Source organism: Arachis hypogaea, chromosome 14 (genome assembly GCF_003086295.3).
Source record: "Arachis hypogaea cultivar Tifrunner chromosome 14, arahy.Tifrunner.gnm2.J5K5, whole genome shotgun sequence".
Taxonomy (NCBI): Eukaryota; Viridiplantae; Streptophyta; class Magnoliopsida; order Fabales; family Fabaceae; genus Arachis; species Arachis hypogaea.
In genome coordinates this window covers 108,205,953-108,219,186 of record NC_092049.1, presented here as the reverse complement: position 1 = coordinate 108,219,186, position 13,234 = coordinate 108,205,953, and the positions used below count along the sequence as shown (strand labels likewise).

The 13,234-nt window shown below is 37.9% G+C and overlaps 1 non-coding gene across 1 annotated transcript; it reads right to left on the bottom strand.

Moving 5' to 3' along the window:
- Window positions 1-9,726: 9,726 nt before the first annotated feature.
- LOC112746233 (small nucleolar RNA R71) lies at window positions 9,727-9,834 on the bottom strand. The gene has a single exon (XR_003174128.1). It is a non-coding gene; the product is annotated as a small nucleolar RNA R71 (small nucleolar RNA).
- Window positions 9,835-13,234: the final 3,400 nt, after the last annotated feature.

The window sequence follows — 13,234 nt, the reverse complement described above, 5'->3', positions numbered from 1 at the left end:
AGTGTTCATCAAATTCTTATACAACAGTATTTCTATCGAAACTTTGTTGAATTGGTTAATAAGAGCCAATTGATAGAAGATTGTGGACAAAAGGTAGCATCGGCAAGGATGAACTGCCGAGAGTTACCTCCAAGGTTTTTTAATAGTTACATGTCTCCTCATGAAAAGAATTTTAAGTTAACTAGACTACAACAACGTGAAAATCAACAAGGTGGTAACGTTCTTGCTCGTCCAAATAGCGGGAATAGTGGCAAGCCAAGGCAGGATACCGGCAAACAACCACAAGCAGCTCAGTCAAGTTCTATCTGTGGCTAGTGTGGGAGGAGTCATGGAAATAGGCCTTGTCAACAAGGAATGAATCTTTGTTATTACTATGGTAAAACAAGCATTTTGTCAGGAATTGTTCAAAAAGACTTGCTCGAGAAGAATCCAGGCCCCAGTAACACGGACAGGTTTTTGCTATGATGGCTGATGATGCTACACGTTCAAATACCCTGATCCAAGGTGAGTATTATGTCAAGACTCAACTTTTAACTGTACTATATGATTCGGGTGCTACACATTTTTTATATCAATAACTGTTGTGGGTAGATTGGGATTAAACTTTTCTAAGTTAGAATATGATTTAATTGTTCACACACCTACATATCAAAATGGTTTGACCAATTGGGTGTGCCAACAAGTGTCTTTCGATATTAGGGGTAGAACTTTTATGATTTGATTTGTTTGCCTTTATGTGGGTTAGATATTATTTTAGGACTGGATTGGCTATCTATACAACACATTTTTTTATTGTTTTGAAAAGACTACTATTATTTTGTTGATGATAAGTCTATTGGACCAATTATATCCCATGGTTATTACTTGAATTCTGTAAAAGTTACTTGTAATGGGAGTGAATATAAGGGGTATGTTTTGTTAGCGGCTAGCTCAAATGGTAATAAACAAGACTTGAAACGAATTCCGGTGATAAAAGAATTTCCTTATGTATTTTTGGAAGACATACTTGAGTTTTCCCTTCAACGGGAGATAGAATTCACTATCAACTTGGTGTTAGGAGTTGGACCAATTTCTATAGCACCCTATCAAATGTCACCACTAGAACTTGCAGAATTAAAGAAGCAGTTGGATGGGTTACTAGGAAATAAGTTCATTCGTCCGAGCGCATCATCATGGGGAGCCCCAATGTTGTTAGTAAAGAAGAAAGATGGTAAAATGAGATTATGTGTGGATTATCAGTAGTTGAACAAAATTACTATTAAGAATGAGTATCCACTTTCTCGAATTAATGGCTTGATGGATCAATTAAGGGGGACTATAATGATTTTTAAAATAGACTTACTATCGGGTTATCATCAGATTCGGGTAAGAGAATCAGACATACCCAAAACTGCTTTTAGATCTAGGAACGGTCATTATGAGTATACAGTTATGTCCTTTGGACTAACTAATGCTCCTACAGTATTCATGGATTATATAAATTGCATTTTCTATCCATATCTAGACCCATTTGTGGTGGTCTTTATAGATAATATTCTCATTTACTTCAAGACGGAAAGAGAACACGAGGAGCACTTGAGGATTGTACTAAAGATATTAAGAAAACTGAAGTTATATGCAAAACTATCGATGTGTGAATTTTGGGCAAGAGAAGTAACATTTCTGGGACACGTTGTGAAGCAAGGAGGTATAATAGTGGATCCTTTTAAAGTTGAAGCTGTGTTGCAATGGGAATGACCTATAATTGTTACTGAGATTCAAAGTTTTCTTGGATTAGCTAGGTATTACAAAAGGTTTATTAGGAGATTCTCATAGACAACATTACCTTTGACTCACCCTACAAGAAAGGAAGTTTCTTTTGTCTAGACGGCTGAGTGCGAAAGGAGTTTTAAGACCTTGACAGAAAAGTTGACTACGACACCAGTTCTGGCTTTGCCAGATTCGCAAGAACCTTTCAAAGTATATTGTGATTCTTCTTTGAAGGGATTAAGATGTGTACTGATGCAAAATAGAAAAATTAATGGCTTTATACTTCGCAGTAGTTGAGGCCTCATGAAAGAAGCTAACCAACCCATGACCTGGAATTGGTTGCAGTGGTATTTGCTCTTATGATATGGAGGCATTATTTATTCGGTGTTCAATTTGAGGTCTTTTCTGATCATAAGAGTTTGAAGTATATTTTTGATAAAAAAATCTTAATATGAGGCAACGTAAGTGGATAGAGTTTTTAAAGGATTACGATTTCAAGTTGAGTTACCACTCTGAAAAGGCGACTATAGTAGCTGATGCTTTGAGTAGGAAGAGTTTGAGTATTTTGTGGATGATGATAAAAGAAGAGGAGTTAGTTAAAGAATTTAAAAACCTTAAACTAGGAATGAAAGAGATACCATATGGACTTTGTTTGGCGCAATTACATATCTCATCTAACTTCAAGACTGCCATTCACCAAGCGCAAGCTCAAGATTCAGAAATAATGGCTCTGTTGACACGTCTAAGGGAGGAAAGACAAGGAGACATATGCCAAGATAAAAAAGGATTATGGAGGTATAAAGGCATGACATGTATACCACATACGAAAAACTTGCAAAAAAGGATACTAGTGGAAGCTCATCAAAGTAGATTCTCCATGCACCTTGGCATTGCAAAAATGTATCAAGATCTGAAGTAAATATTTTGGTGGTCGAGAATGAAGAAAAATGTAGCTCTTTTTGTATCAAAATGTCTTACTTGTCAAATGATAAAAATAGATCATCAGAAGTCCTCGGAAACTCTACAACCTCTCTAAATACCATAGTGGAAATGGGAAGAAATTATGATGGATTTCATTATAGGGTTACTCAAAACGTCAACAAGACACAATGCGATACGGGTCATTGTGGGCATATTAACAAAATCAGCTCATTTCCTTCCAATTTGGGTGGATTACATATTGGAAAGACTAGCCCGAGTGTATATTCAAGAGATAGTGCGACTACACGAGGTACCTTCCATTATTATGTCTGATTGAGATCCAAAATTCACTTCCACATTTTGGGGAGTCTTTCAGAAGGCATTCAGTACAGAGTTACATATGAGCACAACATATCATCCGCAGACTGATGGGCAATCAGAATAGACTATCCAAACTCTGGAAGATATGTTACGATATTGTGTAATGGATTATCAAGGCAGTTGGGATAGGTATCTATCCTGATAGAATTCGCTTACAATAATAGTTATCAACAGAGTATCGGAATGGCTCCGTATGAAGCTTTATATAGGAGAAAGTGTCAGTCATCATTATGTTGGTACGAAGGAGGCGAAGCCAATATCTTAGGCCCAAAATTGATTCAGAAAATAACTAAACAAATTAAGGTGATTTGCAACAAGATTTTAACAGCTCAAAACCGTCAAAAGAGCTATGCCGATAATAGACATAGACCTTTAGAGTTTAGTGAAGGTGACCACGTTCTTCTAAAAGTAACCCCTACCACAGGAGTAGGTCGAACTATTAGGACTAAGAAACCTAACCCTCGATACTTAGGTCCCTTCCAAATTCTTAAAAGAGTCAGTCCAGTGGCATATCAAATCGCTCTTTGTAACTGCTCTTTGTAACACCTTACCATACAGAGCTTTACACTTAGGATGTAAAATAGAGGTGGCGAGACACTACGACCTTTAAAAATAATATATATATATATATAGTTGAAAAGGGTTTATATCTAGGAGCTTTCTGAAGGAAAGTTAAACAAAAGCGTTAAATAGAAAAGTGCATCACTCACATAAGTGATAAACGTAAACCGGATAGGATAAGAGTAAAGCAAAACATAAATACATAAAAGGAGAGTTCCAAGATACAGATAACAAAGCTTCTGACCCAGCTCGCGAAGTTAAAACTGGACAGAGCATATAAACATATATACATATATACATGAGAATCCCAAAATGACCTAAAATAGCAAAACATAAATACATAAAAGAAGAGTTCCAAGATACAGATAACAAAGCTTTTGACTCGGCTCGCGAAGTTAAAATCGGATAGAGTATATAAACATATATATACATAATATATGAGAATCGCAAAATGACCTAAAATATTGGTTACAGAACCTGTTTCTCCGAATCAACCTCTAAGAGGGATAAAACATAATATATATAGGGTAAACCAAAATAGAATATCCAAAATGCTAGAATCTTTCGGTTCAGAAACTTTCAGAATGCCTCATTGAGCTGCCTCACGTCCTGCATCTGAAAACCACAAAATATGTATAGGGTGAGAACCAGAGGTTCTCAGAATGGTAACGGTGCCCACATAACTAACATATAATGTTCCAGGAAAGTCGAAGGCGATCCTAGAACTTTCGACAAAAGATTCAAAACTTAAAAGTAAAATTTAAGACCATAAAATAAGGCAAGGTATCTAAGTTTAAGGATTCCTGGTTTTTATCACAGTTCTAACCTAAGCCCCTAAGTTCACTGCCTTTCCTCCAACCCTCCAAAACACTGGTGCACAGACAAACAATGTATACAAAGAAAACACAAGTAGTTTACAGTTACAGCAAATAGAACATATAGCAGTTAAGCATGAATATCATTTATGCAAACCCATGAATGCTAAACCAAACAAGACACATAAATGCATATAATGCATGCCTTTTCTACTGGCCGTGAGCTTACGTGTTGGTTACTTTGCCAGAACCTGACACACCCGGTAGCTAATTTGGATATTGTCTCTCTGATATGCCTCCACTCTTGGGATATAGTGCCTGTCACACTCTCGGGTATAGTGCCCGCCACATTTATGGGATATAGTGTCAATCGCATTACCCGGGATAAAGTGTTCCCACACTCTTAGGATAGAGCGCCTACCACGCTCTCGGGATATAGTGTCCCTCACACTCATGAGATATAGTGCCCGACACACTTTTCAGGGTAAGGTACTCCCACACTCTTGGGATATAGCACCCGCCACGCTTTCAGGATATAGTGCCCGTCACACTCTCGGGATATAGTGCCCGTCACACCTTACAATAGAGAGAAATGTTACATATACTCATCACTAATCATCCCCATTTATCATTATCCAATCAAGTTCACAAAATCATTAGCAGCCATAAATCATAATTTAACATAGCCATCAAACTCATTACATAAACAGCACTTCCGCCACCCTCATCATTCACTTTACCTCTTTCTTCACCATCAAGTTATCTTCCTCATAGGCCTAACCATACTCCGCTACCCATAATTCACCATTTAGGCTTTAAAAAGAGTTTTCAGGAGTTCATGAAAAATCAGAATAATGGTCAATAGTGTAGAAATAGTGAATTTTTTTTTCGAAATAGTAGTTTCGAAGGGTAACAGGCTTGTCGGGAAGTCAATTATTGGAAAACAGAGATTTTGAAAAAACAAGGTAGTGTGTGTATGCACACATGTGTGCGTGCGCACACTCCACTCAATCTTTTAAAAGTGTGCGCACCACAAGGGTATGCGTACGCAGGCAACAGCAAGCCTTCCCATGTGTGTGCGTACGCACTGTAATGTGCGAGCACGCTGATGAGCGGATAATTTATACGCTTTTTGGCATTGTTTTTAGTATGTTTTTAGTAGGATCTAGTTACTTTTAGGGATGTTTTCATTAGTTTTTATGATAAATTCACATTTCTGGACTTTACTATGAGTTTGTGTGTTTTTCTGTGATTTCAGGTATTTTCTGGCTGAAATTGAGGGACTTGAGCAGAAATCAGATTCAGAGGTTGAAAAAGGACTGCTGATGCTGTTGGATTCTGACCTCCCTGCACTCAAAGTGGATTTTCTAGAGCTACAGAACTCGAAATGGCGCGCTTCCAATTGCGTTGGAAATTAGACATCTAGGGCTTTCCAGCAATATATAATAGTCCATACTTTGGCCAAGAATTGATGACGTAAACTGGCGTTCAACGCCAGCCTTCTGCCCAAATCTGGCGTCCAGCGCCAGAAAAGGATCCAAAACCAGAGTTGAACGCCCAAACTGGCACAGAAACTGGCGTTCAACTCCACAAATGGCCTCTGCACGTGTAACACTCAAGCCCAAGCCCAAGCACACACCAAGTGGGCCCAGGAAGTGGATTTATGCATCAATTACTTACTCATGTAAACCCTAGTGACTAGTTTATTATAAATAGGACCTCTTACTATTGTATTAGGCATCCTGGATTGTATTTTGATCCTGTGATCTCGTTTAGGGGGCTGGCCATCTCGGCCATGCCTGGACCTTCACTTATGTATTTTCATACGGTAGAGTTTCTACACTCCATAGATTAAGGTGTGGAGCTCTGCTGTTCCTCAAAGATTAATGCAAAGTACTACTGTTTTCTATTCAATTCTTCTTATTTCTCTTCTAAGATATCCATTCGCACCCAAGAACGTGATGAAGGTGATGATTATGTATGACGCTCATCATCCTTCTCCCTTATGAACGCGTGCCTGACAAACACTTCTGTTCTACATGAATTAAGCTAGAATGAATATCTCTTAGATCTCCTAACCAGAATCTTCGTGGCGTAAGCTAGAATGATGGCGGCATTCAAGAGAATTCGGAAGGTCTAAACCTTGTCTGTGGTATTCCGAGTAGGATTCAATGATTGAATGACTGTGATGAGCTCCTAACTCGCGATTGCAGGGCGTTAGTGACAGACGCAAAAGGATAGTAAATCCTATTCCAGCATGATCGAGAACCGACAGATGAATAGCCGTGCCGTGACAGGGTGCGTGAGCATATTATTCACTGAGAGGATAAGATGAAGCCATTGACAAGGGTGATGCCTCCAGACGATTAGCCGTGCCGTGATAGGGCATTGGATCATTTTCCCGAGAGATGACTGAAAGTAGCCATTGACAGTGGTGATGTATCACATAAAGCTAGCCATGGAAAGGAGTAAGACGGATTGGATGAAGATAGCAGGAAAGCAGAGGTTCAGAGGAACGAAAAGCATCTCCATTCGCTTATCTGAAATTCCTGCCAATGATTTACATAAGTACCTCTATCCCTTTTATTGTTTATTTTAATCTAATAAAGTATCATGTTTAAATCCGCCTGACTGAGATTTGCAAGGTGACCATAGCTTGCTTCATACCAACAATCTCCGTGGGATTCGACCCTTACTCACGTAAGGTATTACTTGGACGACCCAGTGCACTTGCTGGTTAGTTGTATCGAAGTTGTGACAATTATGAATTAAGATCAAAGCACCAAGCTTTGGAGCCATTACCAGGGATTGTTCGAGCCTGGACATCACAATTTCGTGCACCAAGTTTTTGGCGCCGTTGCCGGGGATTGTTTGTGTATGGACAACTGACGGTTCATCTTGTTGCTCAGATTGGGTAACTTTCTTTTCGTTTTCTTTTCAAAAAATCCTTCAAAAATATTTTCAAAAAAAAAAATTTCTCTTTTGTTTTCGAAAAAAAAAATAAAAATGTTTTCAAAAATTTATTCAAGATTTTTAAGAATGAATTCTAGTGTTTCATGAAGCATGTGAAGCCTGGCTGGCTGTAAAGCCATGTCTAAATTTATTTGGACTGAGGCAGCAATTTGTTATCAAGAGCAAGCTAGTTGGAGTTAATCCACCTGCTACTGTTTCTGATTTACATGCTAAAGCTTGGCTGGCCATTGGCCATGTCTAGTGTTTTGGACTGGAGCTTTCTTTGAAAGCTTGGCTGGCTAGTGAGCCATGTCTAATTCCTGGACTGAAGCTTTAGACTAACATGGCAAGATTCCTGGAATTCATATTAAAAATTTTGGAATCCTTAATTTTTCTTTTTCATATTATTTTCGAAGAAAAATCCAAAAAAAATTAGAAAATCATAAAAATCAAAAATATTTTGTGTTTCTTGTTTGAGTCTTGAGTCACATTATAAGTTTGGTGTCACTTGCATGTGCATCTTGCATTTTTTTCGAAAATATCATGCATTCATAGTGTTCTTCATGATCTTCAAGTTGTTCTTGGTAAGTCCTCTTGTTTGATCTTGATGATTTTTTGTTTTGTGTCTTTTCATGTTTATCATATGCATTCTTGAATTCTTAGTGCGCAAGCATTAAAGAATTCTAAGTTTGGTGTCTTGCATGTTTTCTTTGCATTAAAAATTTTTCAAAAATATGTTCTTGATGTTCATCATGATCTTCATAGTGTTCTTGGTGTTCATCTTGACATTCATAGCATTCTTGCATGCATCACATGTTTTGATCTAAAAATTTCATGCATTGCATATTTTTCATGTTTTTCATAAAAATTTCAAAAATCAAAAAAATATCTTTCCCTTTTTCTCTCATCAAATTCGAAAATTTGGATTGACTTTGTCAAAAATTTTTAAAAATCAAATTGTTTCTTATGAGTCAAATCAAATTTTCAATTTGAAAATCTTATCTTTTTCAAAATCTTTTTCAAAAATCAAATCTTTTTCAAAATTCTTGGTTATTTTCGAAAATTTTAAAAATATTTTTCAAAAATATTTTTCTTATTTTATATCATAATTTTCGAAAATAATATAATCAATTAATGTTTTGATTCAAAAATTTGAAGTTTGTTACTTACTAAAGATTCAAACTTTAAGTTCTAGAATCATATCTTGTGATTTCTTATGAATCAAGTCATTAATTGTGATTTTAAAAATCAAATCTTTTTCAAAACTAATCCTATCATATCTTTTCAAAATATCTTCTTATCTTATCTTGTTCAAAAATATCTTTTCAAAATATCTTCTCTAACTTCCTAACTTCCTATCTTTTCAAAATTTGTTTCAACTAACTAACTAACTTTTTGTTTGTTTCTTGTCTTTTTCAAAACCACCTAACTAACTCTCTCTCTCTCAATTTCGAAAATATCTCTCCCCTTTTTCAAAAATTTCTTTTTAATTAACTAATTATTTTTATTTTTAATTTTATTTCAAAAAAAAAATTTCGAAAAATACTAACAAATTTTCAAAAACCAATTTTCAAAAATCACTAACTCCTTTTCAAAATAATTTTCGAAAATTATACCTCTCCCATCCTATTCTATTTATTCATTCATATCCTAACATCTCATCTCACATCTCTTCCATCAGTACAGTTGCATTTCTTCCTTTACATCACATCCTTTATCTCCCCCTTTTCTTCTACTCACAAAAGGGAACCTCTATACTGTGGTAAAGAGAATCTCTATTATTATTATTTTTCTGTCCATTCTTCCTTGTCTTATGAGCAGGAGCAAGGATAAGAACATTCTTGTGGAAGCAGATCCAGAACCTGAAAGGACTCTGAAGAGAAAATTAAGAGAAGCTAAAATACAACAATCCAGAGATAACCTTTCAGAAAATTTCGAACAGGCAGAGGAGATGGCAGCCGAAAATAATAATAATGTAAGGAAGATGCTTGGTGACTTTACTGCACCTAATTCCAATTTACATGGAAGAAGCATCTCCATTCCTGCCATTGGAGCAAACAACTTTGAGCTGAAACCTCAATTAGTTTCTCTAATGCAGCAGAACTGCAAGTTTCATGGACTTCCATCTGAAGATCCTTTTCAGTTTTTAACTGAATTCTTGCAGATATGTGATACTGTTAAGACTAAGGGAATAGATCCTGAAGTCTACAGGCTCATACTTTTCCCTTTTGCTGTAAGAGACAGAGCTAGATTATGGTTGGATTCTCAACCCAAAGACAGCCTGAACTCTTGGGATAAGCTGGTCACGGCTTTCTTAGCCAAGTACTTTCCTCCTCAAAAGCTGAGCAAGCTTAGAGCTGATGTTCAAACCTTCAGACAGAAAGAAGGTGAATCTCTCTATGAAGCTTGGGAAAGATACAAACAGTTGACCAAAAAGTGTCCTTCTGACATGCTTTCAGAATGGACCATCCTGGATATATTCTATGATGGTTTATCTGAGCTATCAAAGATGTCACTGGACACTTCTGCAGGTGGATCCATTCACCTAAAGAAAACGCCTGCAGAAGCTCAAGAACTCATTGACATGGTTGCTAATAACTAGTTCATGTACACTTCTGAAAGGAATCCTGTGAGTAATGGGACGCCTATGAAGAAGGGAGTTCTTGAGGTTGATACTCTGAATGCCATATTGGCTCAGAATAAAATATTGACTCAGCAAGTCAATATGATTTCTCAGAGTCTGCATGGAATGCAAGCTGCATCCAACAGTACTCAAGAGGCATCTTTTGAAGAAGAAGCTTATGATCCTGAGAACCCTGCAATAGCAGAGGTAAATTACTTAGGAGAACCTTATGGAAACACCTATAACTCAACATGGAGAAATCATCCAAATTTCTCATGGAAGGATCAAAAGCCCCAACAAGGCTTTAATAATGGTGGAAGAAACAGGTTTAGCAATAGCAAGCCTTTTCCATCATCCACTCAGTAACAGACAGAGAACTCTGAACAAAATGCTTCTAATTTAGCAAATCTAGTCTCTGATCTATCTAAGGCCACTGTAAGTTTCATGAATGAAACAAGGTCTTCCATTAGAAATCTGGAAGCACAAGTGGGCCAGCTGAGTAAAAGGATCACTGAAATCCCTCCTAGTACTCTCCCAAGCAATACAGAAGAGAAGCCAAAAGGAGAGTGCAAGGCCATTGACATAAGCGCCATGGCCGAACCTCTGAGGAGAGGAGAGGACGTGAATCCCAAGGAGGAGGACCTCCTGGGACGTCCAGTGATCAATAAGGAGCTTCCCTCTGAGGAACCAAAGGACTCTGAGGCTCATCTAGAGACCATAAAGATTCCATTGAACCTCCTTATGCCCTTCATGAGCTCTGATGAGTATTCCTCTTCTGAAGAGAATGAGGATGTCACTGAAGAGCAAACTGCCAAGTTTCTTGGTGCAATCATGAAGCTGAATACCAAATTGTTTGGCATTGATGCTTGGGAAGTTGAACCTCCCTTGTTCATCAATGAACTAAGTGATCTGGATCAACTGACATTGCCTCAGAAGAGACAGGATCCTGGAAAGTTCATAATACCCTGTACCATAGGCACCATGATCTTTAAGGCTCTGTGTGACCTTGGTTCAGGAATAAACCTCATGCCCCTCTCTGTAATAGAGAAACTGGGAATATATGGGGTGCAAGCTGCTAAAATCTCACTAGAGATGGCAGACAGCTCAAGAAAACAGGCTTATGGACAAGTAGAAGATGTATTAGTAAAGGTTGAGGGCCTTTACATACCTACTGATTTCATAGTCCTGGATACTGGAAAGGAAGAGAATGAATCCATCATCCTAGGAAGACCTTTCCTGGCCACAGCAAGAGCTGTGATTGATGTTGACAGAGGTGAAATAGTCCTTCAATGGAATGAGGACTCCCTTGTGTTTACAACTCAAGGATCTCCCTCTGCAACCATGGAGAGGAAGCATAAAAAGCTTCTCTCAAAGCAGAGTCAACCAGAGCCCCCACAGTCAAACTCTAAGTTTGGTGTTGGGAGGCCACAACCAAACTCTAAGTTTGGTGTTGAACTCCCATATCCAAACTCTAAGTTTGGTGTTGGAAAGTCTCAACAAAGCTCTGCACATCTGTGAGGCTCCATGAGAGCCCACTGTCAAGCTATTGACATTAAAGAAGCGCTTGTTGGGAGGCAACCCAATGTTTATCTAATTCTTATTTTTATTGTTTTTCATGTTTTCTTAGGTTCATGATCATGTGGAGTCACAAAATAAATAGAAAAATTGAAAACGGAATCAAAAACAGCAGAAGAAAAATCACACCCTGGAGGAGCATCTGTCTGGCGTTCAAACGCCAGAAAAGAGCATAGTTCTGGCGCTGAACGCCCAGAATGGGAGCATCCTGGCGCTGAACGCCCAGAACAAGCATGGTTCTGGCGTTCAACGCCAGAAATGGCAGCAAATGGGCGTTGAACGCCCAAAATGGGCACCAACCTGGCGCTGAACGCCCAGAGTTGTGTGCAAGGGCATTTTGCATGCCTAAATTGGTGCAGGGATGTAAATGCCTTGACACCTCAAGATCTGTGGACCTCACAGGATCACCTCAGGATCTGTGGACCCCACAGGATCCCCACCTACCTCATCATCTCTCTTCCCATTCATGATCATCCCTTCTGTTTTCCATTTACCACTCACATCCATATACCCACTACCTTCAAAATTCAACAACTCTCTACCACCCAATCCCACCCATATGGCCGAATACACACTCCCATCCATCTCCTCCATATCTTCTTTATTCTTTCTTCTTTTGCTCGAGGGCGAGCAACATTCTAAGTTTGGTGTGGTAAAAGCATAGCTTTTTTTGTTTTTTTCCATAACCATTGATGGCACCTAAGGCCAGAGAAACCTCTAGAAAAAGGAAAGGGAAGACAAAAGCTTCCATCAAGGGTCTATAGCTCAGTGGTAGAACATTTGACTACAAATCAAGAGATCCCTGAGATACCTCAGGGGATACATTTTCTTCCACACAATTATTGGAAGCAACTAAGGGTGGAACATCAAGAGCACTCCATCATCCTTCATGAAATCAGAGAAGATCTAAAAGCAATGAAGGAGGAGCAACAAAGACAAGGAAGAGACATAGAAGAGCTCAAGGACATCACTAAGGTGGACTCATTCCTTGTTCTTACTTTCTCTGTTTTTCATTTTCTATGTTATGTGCTTATCTATGTTTGTGTCTTCATTACATGATCATTAGTAGTAGTAACTTTGTCTTAAAGTTATAAATGTCCTATGAATCCATCACCTCTCTTAAATGAAAAATGTTTTAATTCAAAAGAACAAGAAGTACATGAGTTTCGAATTTATCCTTGAACTTAGCTTAATTATATTGATGTGGTGACAATGCTTCTTGTTTTCTGAATGAATGCTTGAACAGTGCATATGTCTTTTGAAGTTGTTGTTTAAGAATGTTAAATATGTTGGCTCTTGAAAGAATGATGACTAGGAGACATGTTATTTGATAATCTGAAAAATCATAAAAATGATTCTTGAAGCAAGAAAAAGCAGCAAAGAACAAAGCTTGCAGAAAAAAAAAATAGGCAAAAAAAAAAATAGAAAGAAAAAGAAAAAGCAAGCAGAAAAAGCCAATAACCCTTAAAACCAAAAGGCAAGGGCAAATAAAAAGGATCCCAAGGCTTTGAGCATCAGTGGATAGGAGGGCCTAAAGGAATAAAATCCTGGTCTAAGCGGCTAAACCAAGCTGTCCCTAACCATGTGCTTGTGGCGTGTAGGTGTCAAGTGAAAACTTGAGACTGAGCGGTTAAAGTCAAGGTCCAAAGCAAAAAAA